Source organism: Mus caroli, chromosome 8 (assembly GCF_900094665.2).
Source record: "Mus caroli chromosome 8, CAROLI_EIJ_v1.1, whole genome shotgun sequence".
Lineage (NCBI taxonomy): Eukaryota > Metazoa > Chordata > Mammalia > Rodentia > Muridae > Mus > Mus caroli.
The window spans coordinates 30,468,350-30,486,585 of NC_034577.1; positions in this window are offsets into that span (position 1 = coordinate 30,468,350).

The following is an 18,236-nucleotide window of genomic DNA, read 5'->3' on the forward strand; positions in this document are numbered from 1 at the left end:
GGAAACTTTGGGTGGGTCTGGATGCCCTGGGTTACGGCCGGCCAGAACAGGCAAAGGGATTGTGAATGCACGGTGTGATTACTTTGAGACTTAAAACTGAAATCTGCCAACTATATACACACACACATTCCACGTCCAGAGACCACTTCCTTTGGTTAGTGCTGACTTGTGATGAAGTTGATTAAGAGTTCAAACGAAGAAATGAACTGTCCAAAAAAGTCCGATACTTTGTGAGTGACCTTTAAATTTTAATTTAAAAAGTGCAATACAGCAAAACCCCCCATTAAAGTATTAAGTAAACAAACCACACCTTAGAGAGTAAAAGTCTCCAGGTTCCTCAGATGGGCTCCACATCCTTCATACACACGAACCCACAGTTGCTTAAAGGTTTTTAAATGAGAATATAGGAGAAAAACATTTTCCCTGTGGCAGAAACCAGATCACTACAATGCAAGCATTCCGCAGCTTTGTCGACTGAAGACAGTTTGGCTCGTATGTAATGGATTCTAGTTCCTTTAAATGTGACAGCATCGAGTTTAATATTCTCAATGGAAATATTTATAGGTTTGATTATAGAGTACTGGGTGGAAAATGTAGGAAGAGATTTAAGGCTTTTTGGTTCTTTTTCAAAGACTTGGTAACAGGAAAGGAAATATATTTGTCTGAAATCATACAGTCAGTATTACAAAGAGATTTTAAGATCTTCTCACAGTGATAATATCGTATATAATGTTTAATAAACAGTTATCTTTCTTCATTTTTTTACACGAGGTCTGCAAACACACGAGATCCTGCTTCCACAGAACAGGTAAAAAAAAAGGTTTGAAAGTGTCTTTCTGCTACACAATAAGCAAACTTCAGAAAAGAAAGAGGGAACAGGAACAAAGGGGTAGAGAAAGAAGAGTTGACTTAAAAACAAAAACAAAATCCCAGGCTCCTGTTCCAAACAGTCTCAGAAGGGAGGTGCAGCCAGGCAGGGAGCGCCTCCTCCTCATCTGGGGTGGTGAGCACGGAGAATTGTTTATGAGGAGAACCTTAAATCTAAGTTACATGGGCAATGGTGTTTACCTTGTTTGTGTAGCTTTGGAATCAAGCCTGGGTCCTCCTGTCTTCTAGGCAAGCCCCCAAGCATGGAACCATAGCCAAGGCAGAACGATGATGTGAGTTAGATGCCGAGACACTCACTGGAGACTTAAAAAATCTAACCAGTGTAATGCATTCACGAGTGCACACACATGTGGGTGTGCGCGAGTGCACACACACACACACACACTATTCACTTGCATGCTTCATTCTTGCCATGTGTGCGCACACAAATACATGCACACACATATGCACACGCACACAGGCACACACAGGCACACACACACACACACACACACACACACACACACACACACTATTCACTTGCACACTTCATTCTTGCCCAGAGAGTTTTCAAACTGTGCCCTAGCAAACATTTCATGAACTGCATTCATGATTAGACAAAGTATAATAGTAAATTGGTAAACAAATAGGTCTTTTCAGTTACAGTTTCAAATCAGGTTTGTTATGAGATTTCTCTCTAAAGAAAAATGTGTGTCTCAGAAAATGAGATGAGGGTTCACCTTGTCCTTTGCAGTCTTTTTCCCTACTGACTATGACAAATACACCCGAATCTGGCATGGAATGAAGTGACACAGTAATGACAAAATAAGGAGGGAGGGGATGGTAGGAGGAACTGTGTTCTGCTCTCCATGGCATTTGTAAATGGTTATAATTCATGTTTGCTGGTTTATACATTTACATAACCTGTTCTCTCTCATTTATGTAACTTATTTATGTAAGAGGCTGTATTTCCACTGTGGCCTTTGTATGCAGCACAACTTCCCCCGATGAATCAGGAAGTCTTAGCACTGTAATCGCTAGCATTGTAATAGGTCACTCTTCCGTCTCTCTGTGCCACTAGAAAGGGTATGCCCTTTGATGTAACTGCCTCTTAAATTCAAGGGAGAGAGAAATTAGTACCTTCATTCATTTTCTAAAACTTAGCCTTTGGTCTCTGACTCATCCAGCTGGCTGGGAGGAAAAAAGAGGGCGTCCTGCAAGCCAGCCTCTGGGCAGGAGGTGTCTGACAGGCTTCAAGGGCTCTCTCCTTTCTTCCTGTAAGCATCACTGCCTTTTGTCATTCTTTGCTAATGAAGTAGTAAAATCAGGAGGTTTGTATTTCATTTCAGCCTTTTTTTTCTTTTTTTCTTTTTTTTTAGTGTTGTCTTCTAAAATAGATCAGTTATGTAAGAGAGTCAGAAGAAAAGCGTATCTGTTTCCTAATTTGGAAAATGCTTATCACCATCATTCCCTGCTTATCCCTCCTGCCCACTGCCGCACCCCATGCCTTGTCCTGATATAGCTAGACTGTTAAGAATAACATTGACACAATGGTTTGCTTGCACACTACGCAGGAGGACATTTGAACCTCCTATTTGTACAGTCAGTGAACTTAGCATTTGTTTTCCACATTATCATATAGAAAGAAAGAAAATTGAATGACCGTGGACCCCGGAAATATAACACAAAGGGAGAGAATATATGTTTAGGTAGCTCTGTGTTCAATCGTACATACACGTATACATCATACATGCATACCCGCATACATACATACATACATACATACATACAGTCCATTTCCTGGTTCAGGTTAATGGCATTCCTGATGCTAGAATCTAGCTAATGCTCTGAACACTAAATCATAAAGTTTTATACAATCTGCCTATACCCAGTAGTGTTTCTATAGGTGAACCGCCTATAGACAGGGTTTCAAACTCCACCTAATAGTAGTCTCGTTCATTATATATGAGCAAGCAGGGCTGAGAAACTGCTGGCTTGATAGAGCCCTCTAAGGAAGGCACCTTAATGCTGACTGTATTCCGTGGGCGGTGGGAAGAGGTCACCTGCCTTCCTGCCTCCCATTTGCCATCTGTACAGAGGACAAACTAGACGCTGCTCAGAGTTCCCCCCGGAGCCCAGCTGGAGAGCTTTATGCGAACACAATGGCAGGTAGAACAGTGTTTCCTAAGCCCAGGGACGCAGCAGTGTGACACCTGATGCAAATGGAACAGAAGGTAGAGGCTGAAAGGGAGGGGACCATATCTTGAGAAATGTACTTTGTTGCTGCACACTCAGTCCTGCTCAGAGCAGGTGGAGTGAGTCTCTGGGACATTCAGTCACCAGACAGGGGTCCATTAACCCGTACATATCTGCTTACCTCTACCATAAATCTAGGAGAGGCTGGAAGAAAGCCTGGGGTGGGGGTTGGGGGGCCTGGTTATGTAACAGGCATTTGTAAGGAAGTTTATATAAGATGCTAAAAATACAGTATATGATCGCTGTGATGGTGTTCTAAGTGAAAAGCCCTAATGGGGACAACCTGAGTAGGTTAAATAGAGGTGATTCTAAACAGATAGAGTCGAAACCCAGTTACTTGCAGGGGCAACTGTTACAGTACAGCTCACCACTCTCTAGAGCTGCTTGCTGTCCCTGTGAGGAGCACTCAAGGGTTTTAGGAAGGGTGCCTGCCCTAACTCTTTAAAAGACTCTAGGAGTACTAAGTGTGTAATCAATTTTATTAACTTTATTAATTCAAATGGATGTGTTTCCCAAGTGTTGGGCTCTTAAGAACAAATAAGCACGGTGATGCCCTTCATATACTAGTTCAATTCTAAGAACTAACTACCCATGAAGTCCTGGGTGTTTCCTGCCTCCTTAGTGCTGTTATCATCTGAACACACACACACACACACACACACACACACACACACAACCCTCTAGAGTGTAAGCCTCTTGGGATATGGGATTTCTGTCCATATGGTTCACTGATAAGTCTCTGGCATGAGTAGGAAGTCAGCAGGTACTCACGGAAGGAGCCCACCCACAGATCGGAGATACCATCTCATAATCTGCTCACCAAGAACCTATTCTTCACGCTGACTACCAAAACACGCTTTTTTTTCTCCCTGCTTCCTTTCAGTTGTGGATTGAAGGCATCTTCTTAAAATTCAGCGGGTAAAGCATAGCCTTCTGTGTGTTAAAATCAGGAGTCTGGGAAGTCACTGGGAGGATGTGACACTGGAGCCTTCCTGAGTGACTGAACTTTTCTAGGAAGTCAGAGAGGGCTTGCTTGGTCTCTTTCTATCGTTAACAATTGTTATTATTACTATTGTTGTCATAGTTCCTGTGGCAAGGACAGAAGAAAGCCTCCATTAAATATCCCACAGGTCTTAGTGACTGATTAACATTTCAATGATTAGGGAGAGTTTTGAATGTTGGAGAGCCAGATCCAAATTCTCGTTGGCTGTCTTAGACCCCTAAGGAGCCATTTATTGCCCATCTCTGTATGTCATGTAAATCCTTGTAACTATTAGGTAAGTCTTTTTTAGAATGTATAGACCTCTAGCTTTTACCACCATAAAATATCATGAGGCGGAGTCTGAGACCTATAGCCAAGATTTCTTTGTTCCCTGTAACCTGTCTCCAAGGTGTTTCCAGCCCTGTATTTGAAAACCGCCCTGATTTATGGCTTCCTTTGCTCGGTTACTCTGACAACTTCATGAATCCCTTTACGTGTTAGAACATGGGATTGGGGGAGACCTGAGTATGTGTTCTCAGATCCTGGCCGCTCATATTTGGTAGCAGAATAAGCTTTCCTACTCCTTTGAGACAAGAGATGTGTGTTTTGCATGGACACTGTCATGTGGAGATGTTGGAAGAAACTGGCAGTCTGTGGACCCGGAAGGGAGTCCCTAGCAGAACCCAAACGTGCAGACATAGCCCAAACACACACCACAGACTCCATGCAGCCAGAACCATGGTTCACAAACTAGTTTGTCTCTAATATTATTTTTTTATTGCAGCTGAATCAAACCAAAACACTGTCTCCCTCCACCTCTTTCTCTCTGACTGGCCAGACCAATAACCCTTTGACTGTACCTGTAGAATATATCCTGCATCAAGTCTACCCACTTAATCCACCTACAACCCCACTCAGGATCATGACCCAAGACAATAGCATCTCTTGTCTCAAAACTAAGGCAAGGAATTTTGTTATTATTTAAGTACAATACCATTTTTTTCTCCAGAAGAGATGGATATAAAGAAAGTTATATTCAGAAAAAATCATAAATAAGTAAACAAAGCCCTAATAATTTGGCAAAGATTTTCACATTATTTAGTAGCATCATTATCTCTAAATTCTTCCTACAGTCCTAAGAATATTAGCACAGACCTAAAGATTTAAAATTTGTTGGGATGTCCATAGGGGTCAAAATATCTCAGGGTCATCTGAAACCCCTTTGCTTTTACTACCTTCAAAGCCACATCCAGAATGTTACATCTTTTCACCTTCCTCACAGCTCTTCTCTGTCCCCAGCCATGCACATCACTCAACCAGACTAAGCCAAAAGCCTTCCGCCCAGCCCCTCCCTCTGGCTTTCCACCATTTCCTTCTCTACAAACAACACAACCTGAAGCGTTGTCTTAAATCAAACTGAACACCCCTCATAATCTACTCTCACTGCTCAGAAGAAACACATGCCCCAAAGATCAGCGCTTGACCCACTCCCTTCCCCCCCCCCCACCTAGCTCCCCTCTCCCCCTTCTAATGTCTCTGACCTCATCTGCTACTGGCCTCCCCATCCTTCACTCCTGTCCTGGCCCATTCTAGAGCGTTTTTCTCTGTCTCTTTTGCTTGGGATATTCTGTAGACTCCAGCAAGTTTACTCCACTCGCTTTTTACTGGCTTTTATACAAATGTCACCTCCTCTGATGACTTACTTGGACTCATTATTTTTCTTACTTTATCTTTAATGACCCTCCCCAAGATACTGTGTACCTTTATCTTACATGTCTCCCCCAAAGGCTATGCATTCTACTTGGGATTTATGTGCATTGCTCATGGCACTATATTCAGTATAATTGGGTGTTGATAACAAATTGAATGTGGTGGTATGCCTGCAGTCCAATTGCTCAGGGGGCCAAGTCATGAGTCTGAGGCCAGTCTGAACTACATCTTAAGACCTGTCTAGAATTTTTTTTTAAGTCGAAAACTTGAGAAGGGAGCCCCAGTGCTGCCTATAGAAACATGTTTGTTTGGATGCTCTGTTTCTTCTCAGAGAAGCTGAGAACATGGCCACTAAGAGAGAGGAGAGTGACATTAATGGGGTCAAGGGTGTGCAGTGGAAGCTGTTCACTGGTCTCCGAAGGCAGGGACTAACAAGATATCAACTCTATTCAAGAGTGATACATAAAAATAAAGTTTCCATATCAGCCTACATGGAAAGGAGTCATTAACCTTGGTGATAGTTTATTGGGTAAACTGATCCTTTGGAGAGAGATGCCCTTGCCAGTACCTTCATCCCAGGTGGCTCTGTTTTATGTGTACATTCCCAAGATTACACAGCTTGGCTGTCCTTTAGATGACAAGTTGCATGGGACACTTTTCTCTGGCACACTCTCAGTTCCTTTGTGATGATGCTTTTAGAACCTGAACTATTGAATAAATCACAATATGTTTAGGATTACACTTTATAGAATAATGAGTGATGTAAAGAGAGTGCCTGTTTCAATGTTTTGTTTAAAAGACTAAAGTAGATGAATAGGCTTAGGGGTGACTTTGATGAAGGAGAAAATCAAGCATGCTAAATATGAAGACACCCAGGATTTGGTTAGCTCAGGTGACTTAACCCATCCCAAGATGGTCCACAAATTCACTGTTATAAAGGGAAGGGTGCAGACTTCACAAGATAAGAGTCTATGTGTTAGTCATCGTCCATTCTTATAGCATATGGAGATCCAAGCTCATGATAGGTCAGGCTGTTGGTGAGGCAGCCTATCATGGTGGGGGATGGGGCAGAGCAAAATGGCTCACCTCATGGTCAAGAAGGAAAGATAGATGAGGTGGGGGGCAGGGACTTGGCATTTCCTTCAGCAACTTACTGCCAACAATCTGAAGACATTCCACTAGGCCCTACCTTTAAATGTTCCTCTACGTATGACCTTCTGGGGAACAAGGTTTTTACCTCATGGTTTTTTCAAGTACATTCAGGACTAAATTATAACAGCTCATAGTCAGATCAGAATCAAGACAAGGATGTAAGACTAGAACAAGCAGCAAGGACAGTAGCTGAGAAAGTTAGGAGAGACAAGAAGAAAGGTAAGGTCTACATACTAGATAATTTGACTTGTGGTCTAGTGCCCGCCTTAGGCCACGTTATTTCAGAGCCTTGGGCAAAAGAAGTGTATGTCTTTTTTTTCCCCATTCAGAAGTAGTTAGGTGAGAACCCTTTGAAATGTAAATAACACTAAGCCACACAAAGGGACCTTTCATCTAGTGTAGGATCCAAATGTTTTAGTCTGTTCCAGCTGCTATAACAAAAATAGCATACATGGTTTATTTATAAAGAGCAGGAATATCTTGCTCACTTTCTAGAGGCCGGGAAATCCAGAATCAAAGCACCAAAAGGGTTGGTGTCTGATTCTGCAATACCCATAGATCAGTGTCTCAGCCAGCTGTTATCCAAGAAGATTCCTTCTCCTGCAGGAGATGGGAATGAATACAGACCGTGTGCAGAGAGGAAAAGAACTCCGAGCCCTCAGTCCTAAATGGGATGTTTCCTGATATCTGTCCCCTCAGGGAAATCTGTGGAGGGAAGGAAGAATGACTCTACCAGACAAAGATGGTGGAGGACATGGAGGAAATAATGTGTTTGAGACACAGCAGGGCGGGTGTACATATGTACCCACAAAGACCATGGCAGCATGCACACAGCCTACACGGGTTCAAAACCAGACACGGTCCCAGCACTGAGAGAGGATCTGATCCTTGAGCTCCCATCCCTAGCCCAGAAGACATCTCCAGTTGACAGCTGTTCACAAAGGAAATGTAAGTTTTCTCCAATGTCACCTCACTGGCTATACAAACCACTCTTAAGGAAGGCCTCACGCCCAGCAGTAGATGCCAACACAAAATGGTATTTTTTTAGTGATATTTTTGTCTTGTAGTGTGTTGTGTGTTTTTTTACATTATTTATCTTTTGATTATCTATTGTAGTTTCTGATTTTTCTTTTTTCAAGGGGGTGGGGGGTGCGTGTGGGAATGTCTGCATATATGTATGTTTCTTGTGCCTTTTCTTTGTTTCGTTTTCTCTGTTTGATTTGTTTTATTCTGGTTTGTTTGTTTGTTTGTTTTTGATGCCCTGTTTGTTTTTTAAATAGAGAATGAAACTGGATGAGAAAGAACCTAGATAGGATCTGGGAGATGATGAGGGAGAAGAATTATGATCAGAATATACCGTATTAACATTTTTTTCTATAGTAATAATACTGATGAAAAAAACTTGGTGTCTGGTAAGGGTCGTCCAATCCATAGATGGCATCTCATCTATGGGTCCTCCCATGGCCAAGGGAAGCAGAGGCTCTCCATGCCTCCTCGATGCAACCACTTTACACTCGCAGTGCCTGCCACAGACTCTTGCTCTTGGTCACTTTCTCTTCAGCTGGCTTCAGTGGAGCCTTTGTGAAGCTAGGCCTGACTGCCAGACGTAGATTACTAAGGGAGGACCTCTGAAAGGTCAAACCCCTGTCTCCTTTTAGCCTGCTCACTCAGGTTCCTGGTCCTGCCACCATGTGACCGGCGGCTCCATGTTTGAGGGAGTTACGTAAGAGTTTACGACAGGTTCCCTCTGTTGAGGAATGATCTGTTCCTGAGCCGTAGCCTCTGTGAAGGATGCCACCATAAATGAAGTGCTCTGTCACAGTGATATGCAAAGTAACCAATGTAAAGACCAGATTCACACAATGGCTTCATCCCCACAGTCTATATGTGCCCTAAAAGCCCCACCCTTTTCTTTGCATCACACTAGTGGGCTGCAATGCTAGGCATTGGGGAAAGGGGTTACTGACACTCATCCCATAGCATCCTCAGTTGCTTGCTGATGCTGCAAAAAACCCCAAAACCCCGAAAGCAACTTGGAGATGAAAAGGTTTATTTTAGCTTACACTTCCAGATAATATCCTATCACTGAGGGAAGTCAGGACCGGAACCTCAAGACAGGCTCAGGAGGCAGGAACTGAAGCAGAGACTATGAAGGGAAGCTGCTCACTGGTTGGTTCCTGGGCTAGCTTTCTTACACAGGTAGCTTTCTTACACAGCTCAGACCCACCTGCCTAAGGATGGTGCTGTTCACTGTGGGCTGGACACTCTTTCAATCATCCAAGATGGCGGAGAAACCCACAGACTAACCTGAACTCGGTAATTCCTCAGTTACGGTTTCTCCTTCCCAGCCGACTCTAGATTGTGCCAAACTGATAGCCGAAGGTAAGCAGAGCACATAAAACACAGTAAGTATTTATCACGAAAATTAATAGGTTATAGAGTATGGTTTTGAACCATCTTGTGGATGATGGATACAATAAAACGCTGCAAAGAGAAGCAGGTCTCCAATGTAGCCAAGGCAAGATGAGAAAGTCAATTGTACATTTCTGATACACATCCTTCAACATTCCTCTCAAAAAGAACACTCAGGTGAGATGATCTAAGATGTCCAAGGGCTAATACAGAATGTGGTTCTTATAGTCTTCTGCCTCAACTTAATCCCACTATGAACCAACTCCACTATGAAACCAAACAAAGCACACAGCTAATGAACAATGGAAATCACTTACAATGGGAATCTTTACAGTGAGAACCACTTTGACCAGAGAAGTCTAATTGCAGTATGAAAGGCAGGGACACATCCCAGCAGCAAATGTGCTAGTTTATAAAGACCCTCCCCTCTCTCATGTAACTAGCTCATGTTAGCTCCCAGACTTGCAGCCACTAATATTCTATCATTCTGGCACTAGTATCTGTGGAAATTCCAGGCCTCTGAGCCAGATCTTTATTTCTTAGCCAACAACACTTCTAATCCAGTTGTGAGGAAGTGGAGCATTCTGTGAGCAGTCATTCCCAGGCTAACTTTGACTCTAGTGCCTTTGGCTCTCAGCAGATTCATTCACCCCACGTGTCCCTGTATCATCCATTGTTCACTATCACATCAACACAAGCATCTCCCATAGCAAGCGCTTTCCAGATTTAGACAGGGCAGCTTGATACACTGGAAGTAACCAGACAGCTGCCTGCTTGTTTCTCCTAAATTTGATCTTGCCAAGTTATCTGGCTCCAAATATAGCTAGATAGCTCAAATAAAACCAGGCATAGATGAGTTTACTAATCCTCCTCCAGTGTCTGTTTACCTAAACACCCTGCTTAAAAGGAAGCTTGGTGATTCTTTGTAAATCCAACGTGGGTGGTGCTTCTACGAAAAGGAATAGAGAGCCCTTTACATGCATAGCAAAAGTTGGCAACAGCCAAGCTGGTATGAGTTGGACACTGTTCATGAATTATGATGGTAAGCCATTTAGATTCTGTATACCCAGGAAAGAAGTTGATCAAAGTCTGTGTGACATGGGGCTTGTCAGAGTCATTTCTAAAACCCTTTCCATTCATAGATACTATGACCTGAATGAGTAGCCTGGTCTAGAGATAAGTTTCTAGTGGAAAATAAAGCTATGTGTCCATGGAGAAAATCTTTCGGTTTTGATTCTTTAAAGAAAAGTAGTGGTGAGATCACTCACACATGGGCCCCCAAAGGGGTGAGGGAGTCCCTGTACCTGTGTATGAAATATGCATCCTTCTTACTAGGTGGACAGTCACTGGGCAGGACACTATTATCATTTCACTGAAGCCACACCTGGGAGGTGAGGTTAGCAAATGACAGTAGGATGGCATTAGGCCACCATCTATAGGAGATGGATAGTTTAGGGGGAAGCTCCACAGGAAAGCAGCTGTGGATTAAGGAAGGCAGAGGCAGAGGTCTGCCAGATCTCAGGCCATACAACTGTGCTCCCACAACACTGTGTCCTTGGTAGCCTCAATCTGAATAAAGATGTCAGGACTTCCTCCAACTGGCATTCAGGGCCACGTGACGAGCAAGCAACCATCCCTGTCCCTTTTTAGCTGCTCCCGAGATGGTTTGAGGTGATGATCCCCTGTGCTAGAACAATCTAGAGAACATGGGTAGCCATGAGGTGTGAACAGGGACCAGTGGATGAGTATAAATGTAACTTTTACCCCACATTAGGCACCAGATGTAAAAGTAACGTATTCAGGTGATATGATTGTTGTCTCTGAGGACTGCTGCTGAGTAAGCTTACCCTTTCAACTTCTTTCTGAACTATGGGTCAATTTAGCTATTCTGGCTCAAATGTCTCTCCAAGCTGACTGACTCAATCTGGCTTCTCTTAGCTTCTCACTGAATTGTTCTGTGTGGCCTCAAACTAACTCTAGCTGTTCTTTTAAGAGTTGGGCATATCCTGACTCTGACTCATTCTGTCAAATCTTTCTCCGAGTCATCACTTTGTCTGCCTCTTAAGTAGATGTCACTTTCAAACTTGGCTGCTTCTCTCCACAAACTAACTTTACCTTCATTGTTTGGGATTAAAGGTGTGTATTGAGGATATGCCTGGATTCTAGCCAGAGTAGCCATGTTGCTGAATTAAAATTCCTCTATAGAGGGACTATGGAGAACTATTTTGATAAAAGCCACAAGTAGTGAGTCTTTTATCATATTCCACAGTGGGAAAAATTATTCAAAGAGCATGGTTAGTAAATGATTTCATGGGAAAACTGCAGTGAGCACCCAGCAAAAGCTAGTACACCATATTCAAGAACACGGTGATCTCGGCAAGCTTTTATACCAGCAAAAAGATAGTACCACCTGATCCATGTATATACCATGGCATTACTCATATCTACCAGTCCTACCCCCAACCCCAACCTTATAACATCTGATGTCCTGCTCTTCGCTGTACAGGAAGTGATGGTGACACATCCAAAAGAGGCCATAGATCCACAAAGACCAGGCTGTCTGGCTTCTCTGAATATCTGTGAGACCATGCATCAATAGAAATTAGTACAATGGCTCTATCTTACCTGCCTTTCAATTTTAACTATGTCCTTTTCAGTCTATCTTCTCAGTGGGAAACTCTAATGTTCATTATGGGGGTGGGGAACTATATCTATTCTGAGGCCATCTCAGTCTAGAACACCATGAACATTGTTTGACTCAGAGCCTATTGACCACAGGCCATTGAGCTCCATGAATGGAATCCCTTCAGGGTTACTGATGTGGGGCTACCTCCTCTAATTATATTCCAAAGGAAAATAACCCATCATACTTTATACCATGTTTGTTGTTGGTTCAATATGCCCCCTGCACATGGAAGGACACCATCTTCTAATTACAGCACCTGCAGTGCCCAATAAAAGAACAGCAATGGTGATGAAAAGTGCAGTACAAACATCCGGCAACCTTGCAGGCAGTGTGGGAATGGGCATACCCAAGTCTGAAGACAGGACACATAGCACCAGCAGGGAAAGCCATGGTGACTTTAGGAAGAAGTAGAGCCAACTTACCCAGACGATGTGTCTCCTGAGAGTCTTTAGACACTGGGAACAGGTGCTTTCCAGCATGTCCTGTTCTAAGAAGGCATCTCCACCAAAACAGAATGTGCCTCTGGTCTTTCACCAGCGGGCCACTGTGCCATGAGAGGAGTATGACAATGTTTGGGAATCGCTGATATCATAACCGGTACCAAAGGGATACTATCTCTGAAGTCTATCAAAAATATGGCCAGAGGATAGAGACCAAAACAACTTGATTCTTGGCTGGTCTTGGATTTAAGGAGATACATGAAAACAAAATTGTGTATGTGTGTGTGTGTGTGTGTGTGTGTGTGTGTGTGTGTGTGTATGCCTGTGTGTCTGGTTGTCTGTGTGTCTGTATGAGAAGAGCTGTCTCAGGTAGATGAAAGAAGAACTAAGCGCCCATATTCACACTTTGAGGGGACAGATGCTACAGTAGCCCTCTGTTAATGAGCAGAAGAACACCTTGCCTTCTTTTTGTGTCTGATGCACACACGGTATCATTTAACACAAGGCAAGCTGTAATAATCTAAACCATCTCTGGTACGTTTTTTTTTTCTGAAATATTAGTAGACTTGGATTAAATGAATCAGAGGTCCCACAGTGGGACCATGTAGCAGGTGCTTTGATGGAGATGATCCAAGACCTGAGCTCAAGGCAAACAACACTGGCACATGATTTAATTGGAAAATTGTTGAAAGTAGGCAAGTTGGCCCTGAGGGGTTTGCTGTAAATGTGCACATCTCTTTGGACTGTGTGCTGGTTAGTTTTACTCATAGCTATATAAATATTCATTCATTAACAAGTGACAGAGTAGGGGGCTACCGTGCGGTGGCCAGTTCTCAGTGCCGCACTAGCACATCTTTCTTGTGATGGTCATTTGTGTAAGGCCACATGTAGACTTGTCTCATTCCCTTTAGCTGTATAAGGTGCATCACTGAATGTGGGAGCACCATGGGGCCATTCTTCCTAAGGGATGCAGAAGAGGGACAAGGCCCTTTATATCCTTCAGTTTAGGGTTTAATGTAGGCCAGGCTAGACTGAAACTTGTAATAGGTGAGGTTGACCTTGAACTGTGGCTCCTCTTCTCTCTATCCATTGAGGGTTGAGATTGCATGAATGAGTCACCACACCTGGTGCCTGTGGGGCTGGGGACCGAACTCAAGGCTTCCAGAATGCTAGGCAAGAACTCTACCAACTCAGCTCCTCCCGCAGCCCCACTTTCTTTATTCTTGTCCTGATAAACTTTGTGAAGCTTAGCAAGTCTTCTGACTTTCCGAATCCTTAACGTATGGCCACACACAGAGATAATGATGTACTGAAATAGGGAAGAAAAGAAAGTTGATTTTCAACAGTGGGGACAGGTAGAGCTGTGAAGCAGGAGATAGCACATGATAAAATTACAAATCTTGGTTATTCTGACAGAGAATCTACACTGAGTCCACATATAAGCCTTCTTATCCACTTAATCTGTGACTGTATCCACAGCAATATACTGGAAACTAGGCTATGGGAATCAAATGGTAGGCATAATTCAGCTAAAGGCCATTTTGTATTAACCCACAGTACCAAATAATAGCTTCTTTCTCAATTGTGTCTAGTCTCATCTTAGCATAATATTTTAGTTACTTTTCTCCATACTGTGACAAAATCTGTCACAAAACTAATTAAGGGAGGTAAGATTTATTTTGGCTCAAAATAAATGTGTGGATATAATCTATTGTGACCACGTTGCCACTGGGGTCTAGAAGCAGAGAGAGTAATTAGGGCTTAAGGTTCACATTCTCCATCTTACTCATCTTGGGGACCCAGCCTACAGGAGGGTACCATCCAGACTGAGGGCGGGTCTGTCTGGAAATACCATCACAGACATAGCTAGAGCTTAGTCTCCAGTGTGATCCTAAATTCTGTCAATGTGACAATCAAAACTAACCATTACAAGGAGCACCACAAACTTATTTTAAAAGAGACCCTTTTAGCAATTATAGTTATTTTTGGAGTCGTCATATGTACTCGTTTGCAAATAAAGAGATCAAAGTCTCTCATGCTGACATATATTGAAATGAAAGGTCAGGACCATATGCTGCCTTGACTTGGTGAAATCAGAAAGGTGAGATATTCTAACTGGAATTTCTCTGCCCAGCTCTGCCCCCATGTATAAGGTTCCGCCATGAATAATGTTCTGTTATCAAGGGCACCAGAGACAGTTGCCATCCTGCCAACTTGCAGAATTATTCAAGCAAGCCAGTAATAATTTCTGTAAAACCAGCAGACAGTTCATCCTGGATACTCTAAATTGTGCTTTCCCACAGACCACGGTTGTTCCCAGTGTTCCTGTGTGTAGCCTGCTGGGGAAGATATAACAGATAAAGCACTGTGAGTCTACACTGTCTGGAGTTGGCTGTGAAGTCATTGGCCTCCCTGTTAACCCTAGGGCCGGCATCGCACCCGGACAAATGCAATGACAGGAGGTGACAAAATTACAGCTTTTCCCAGAGAAGTAAGAGCTTTACTGAAACACACATTAAATAAATTGGAAATTTGGAAACTCTAAGTATCAAGATATTGAAGCAATTCATTCAGATATCTTCATAGCTTGTCTATATAATAGATCAGCCATAAAAATATAGATGGTAGGCTATCGTCATCAGCCACTGGCAGTGAATTATTTATGCACTCAGGCTTTGGCGACAGGTGCCAGCATCCACATTTACAAATGAGGAAATTACTTTAAGTAACTTATGCAAAACTAGTAAGAACAGAAACTTGGATTGGCATGAGAGAGAGGTTCCTAACAGCAACTGTATGCAGCTGGGCAGTTGTTGAGAGAAAGCACTAGGGAATGAGGAGGGAGTGGGGCTGCTTGGAACCATCAACTCCAAGTACAAAGCTACTAAGAGGGCAGGTTATGCCTGCAGTACAAGTCTAGACATTTTTGTTGTGGGGCAGAGAAAGCCAACTGTTTGTCCCATAGATACACACAGCTGGGGACTAGTTGTAATAGAGATAGACCCGTGCAATAAGAAGTGACAGTTGCCAGGAGAGGACATGAAAAAGATAGATATTCACGCCATGTTGTGATGTCACTTTCTGAATGAATACCTTGCAATTCTACACAGCATTCTTTGGAGAAAGCACAGACACAAACACGTATGCTCTGAAGGCATTGATCAGTACCGGGCTCCATTCTCCTTACATAAGCCTGTTTGTATTACATAACAGTCAATACCCAGAGTGCCAGCCAAATGATGTTATGCTAACTGACGGGAACAGGGAAGTACTGCAGAGCTCAGCACTTCCCAACAGCTTCCTTCTGATGGTATCTAGTAACAAGAAACACTCACCTTGGGAACGAACCTCTGTAATAGGTTCTTTGCCCCGACTGCACCTCTTGATGAGAGCTGGACCTTAAGTCCCATTGATTTCATGTATGCATTGTTCTGAGGAATTATATTTCCAAACCCTTCATATTTAAAATCAAAACAACAAGAAAAACCCACCTGCTAAGGACCTGCTGACCTTCACTAGGTTTTCTTCAAAAGGGCTCTCTTTGGAGTACACAGTGATTTCTAATGGCTGTTAAGGAGCTTAACTGAAGTCTGAAAGTCATTTGTGTGTCGTGTAGATTTGAGTCACATGAAGGCTAATGCGTCAGTTCAGAGCAAACATTGACAGTAACATTACATCACAGTGTCTTTTATGGAGTCCTCCCATTACAAGACCAGATTTTGTTAGTCTTTCTCACCATGGTAGGACTTGTTATAACTAGCATTTAATACACTATCTAGGTATATAATCATGTGTACACACCTGCTCTATAGCCTCTAATTTACCTGGACTCCTTTTTATTATATTGAAACTTTGAGGTGAGGGGTGATGATGATGATATGTGTGTGTGTGTAATTATACACATTTATAGTATATAAGTATATTATATATATACACATATAAGATATTAATATATACACACATATATGATATTAATATATTATATAAATAAAGACATGATATATTAAAACATAATATATCAATAATTATATGATAATATATGCATGTTTATTTATACTAATATATCATATCTGTATATGTATATATATTCTTATATGTGTATATGTACCCTTATATATAAATATACACACATATACGTATATGTGTATACATATATGTGCGTATGTGTGTGTGTGTGTGTGTATAGTTTTCATCCCTCACCTCAAAATTCAATGTAATAAAAAGCAATCATATAATTATATTTGTGACCTGAGGACTCAGAACTTCCTACAGAACACTCAGTGCATTCTGAGCATATTATATATATATATATACACATATATATATATGTATATATATATATACACACATATATACATATATATATACAGGCTACAGGATCTTGTCTGATCATACATTTTAAGTCCACTGACAATACAGTGTGTGGCTCTGTGTAGCTTTCATAAGAATCAAACCGAGTACTGTTCCCCTGCACAGGCCATTTCTTGAGTAACAGCAAAGGCTTCAGTAAAGAATTTCCAATGGCTTGTTTATAATAATCCAGTGGCCAGGCATCCTGTGAGGCCATATTAAAAAGAAGCAGCATATAAGTATCCATTTGTAAAAGATCTTACAAGGAAAAAAAAGAGAGAGAGAGAAAATTCTACCTTATTCAAAGACTAAGGAGAGTTGAAATGTACATTTTGATTCTAGGTTAGCCCAATTTATCTGTGATGTCGACTACCCATGGCTGCAAGTGTTTCCATAGACAGGTGATTCTTATTTAAGAAAACCAGACTTAAGGAAGTCTGTTTTTCCCCGGAGTATGTTGGGGGATTTGTTATTCTACATCACAAACAATTCTTTCAGGACCACTCCTCCTGTCTTTCTATAATAGAATTCATCTGGGAGAAGTTCAGTGTATGTGTGTGGTGTGATGTGTGCGTGGCGTGTGTGTGTGTGCTTGGCACATACACATGAGCATGAAGGTGTGCACAGCACATGGGTGAAGAGTTTCTTCCTCTGCTGCGCCCCACCTTATCACCTAGAGACAGGCTCTCCCTCTGAACTTGATGCTGTTTGACCCAGGATGGATGGCTAATGAGCTCTCAGAGATTCATTTGTTCTTGTCTCCAAGTGCTTCAGGTTACATACCTGGCTTTCTACATGGGTGCTAGGGATTTGAACTCAGTTCCTTGTGGTTCAAAACACTGAGTCATATCAGTGATGAGGAGAGTTCTCAGGATAAATAGCAATGATGATTGTCATTGCAGTTTTAATCCAAAATGTTGTTCACAGGCTAATAGTTGAGGGCTTGGTCTCTCCCTTGTGATGCTATTGTGAAAGTCATGGTGGCTTTAGGACACTGTTTCTCAACCATTCTAATGCTGCAACCCTTTAATGCAGTTCCTCATGTTGTGGTGACACCCAGCCATAAAATTATTTTCTTGGTGCTTCCTCACTGTAATGTTGTTATTGTTATCAATTGAAATGTTAATATCTGATATGCAGGCTAGTCCGATATGTGGCCTGTGTGGGGGTCACGACTCACATGTTGAAAACTACCATTTGCTGGGCAGTGGTGGCACATGCCTTTAATCCCAGCAACTTGGGAGGCAGAGGCAGACGGCTCTGTGAGTTTGAGGCCATCCTGGTCTACAGAGTGAGTTCCAGGACAGTCTGGGCTACACAGAGAAACCCTGTCTCAGGAAGAGAGAGAGAGAGAGAGAGAGAGAGAGAGAGAGAGAGAGAG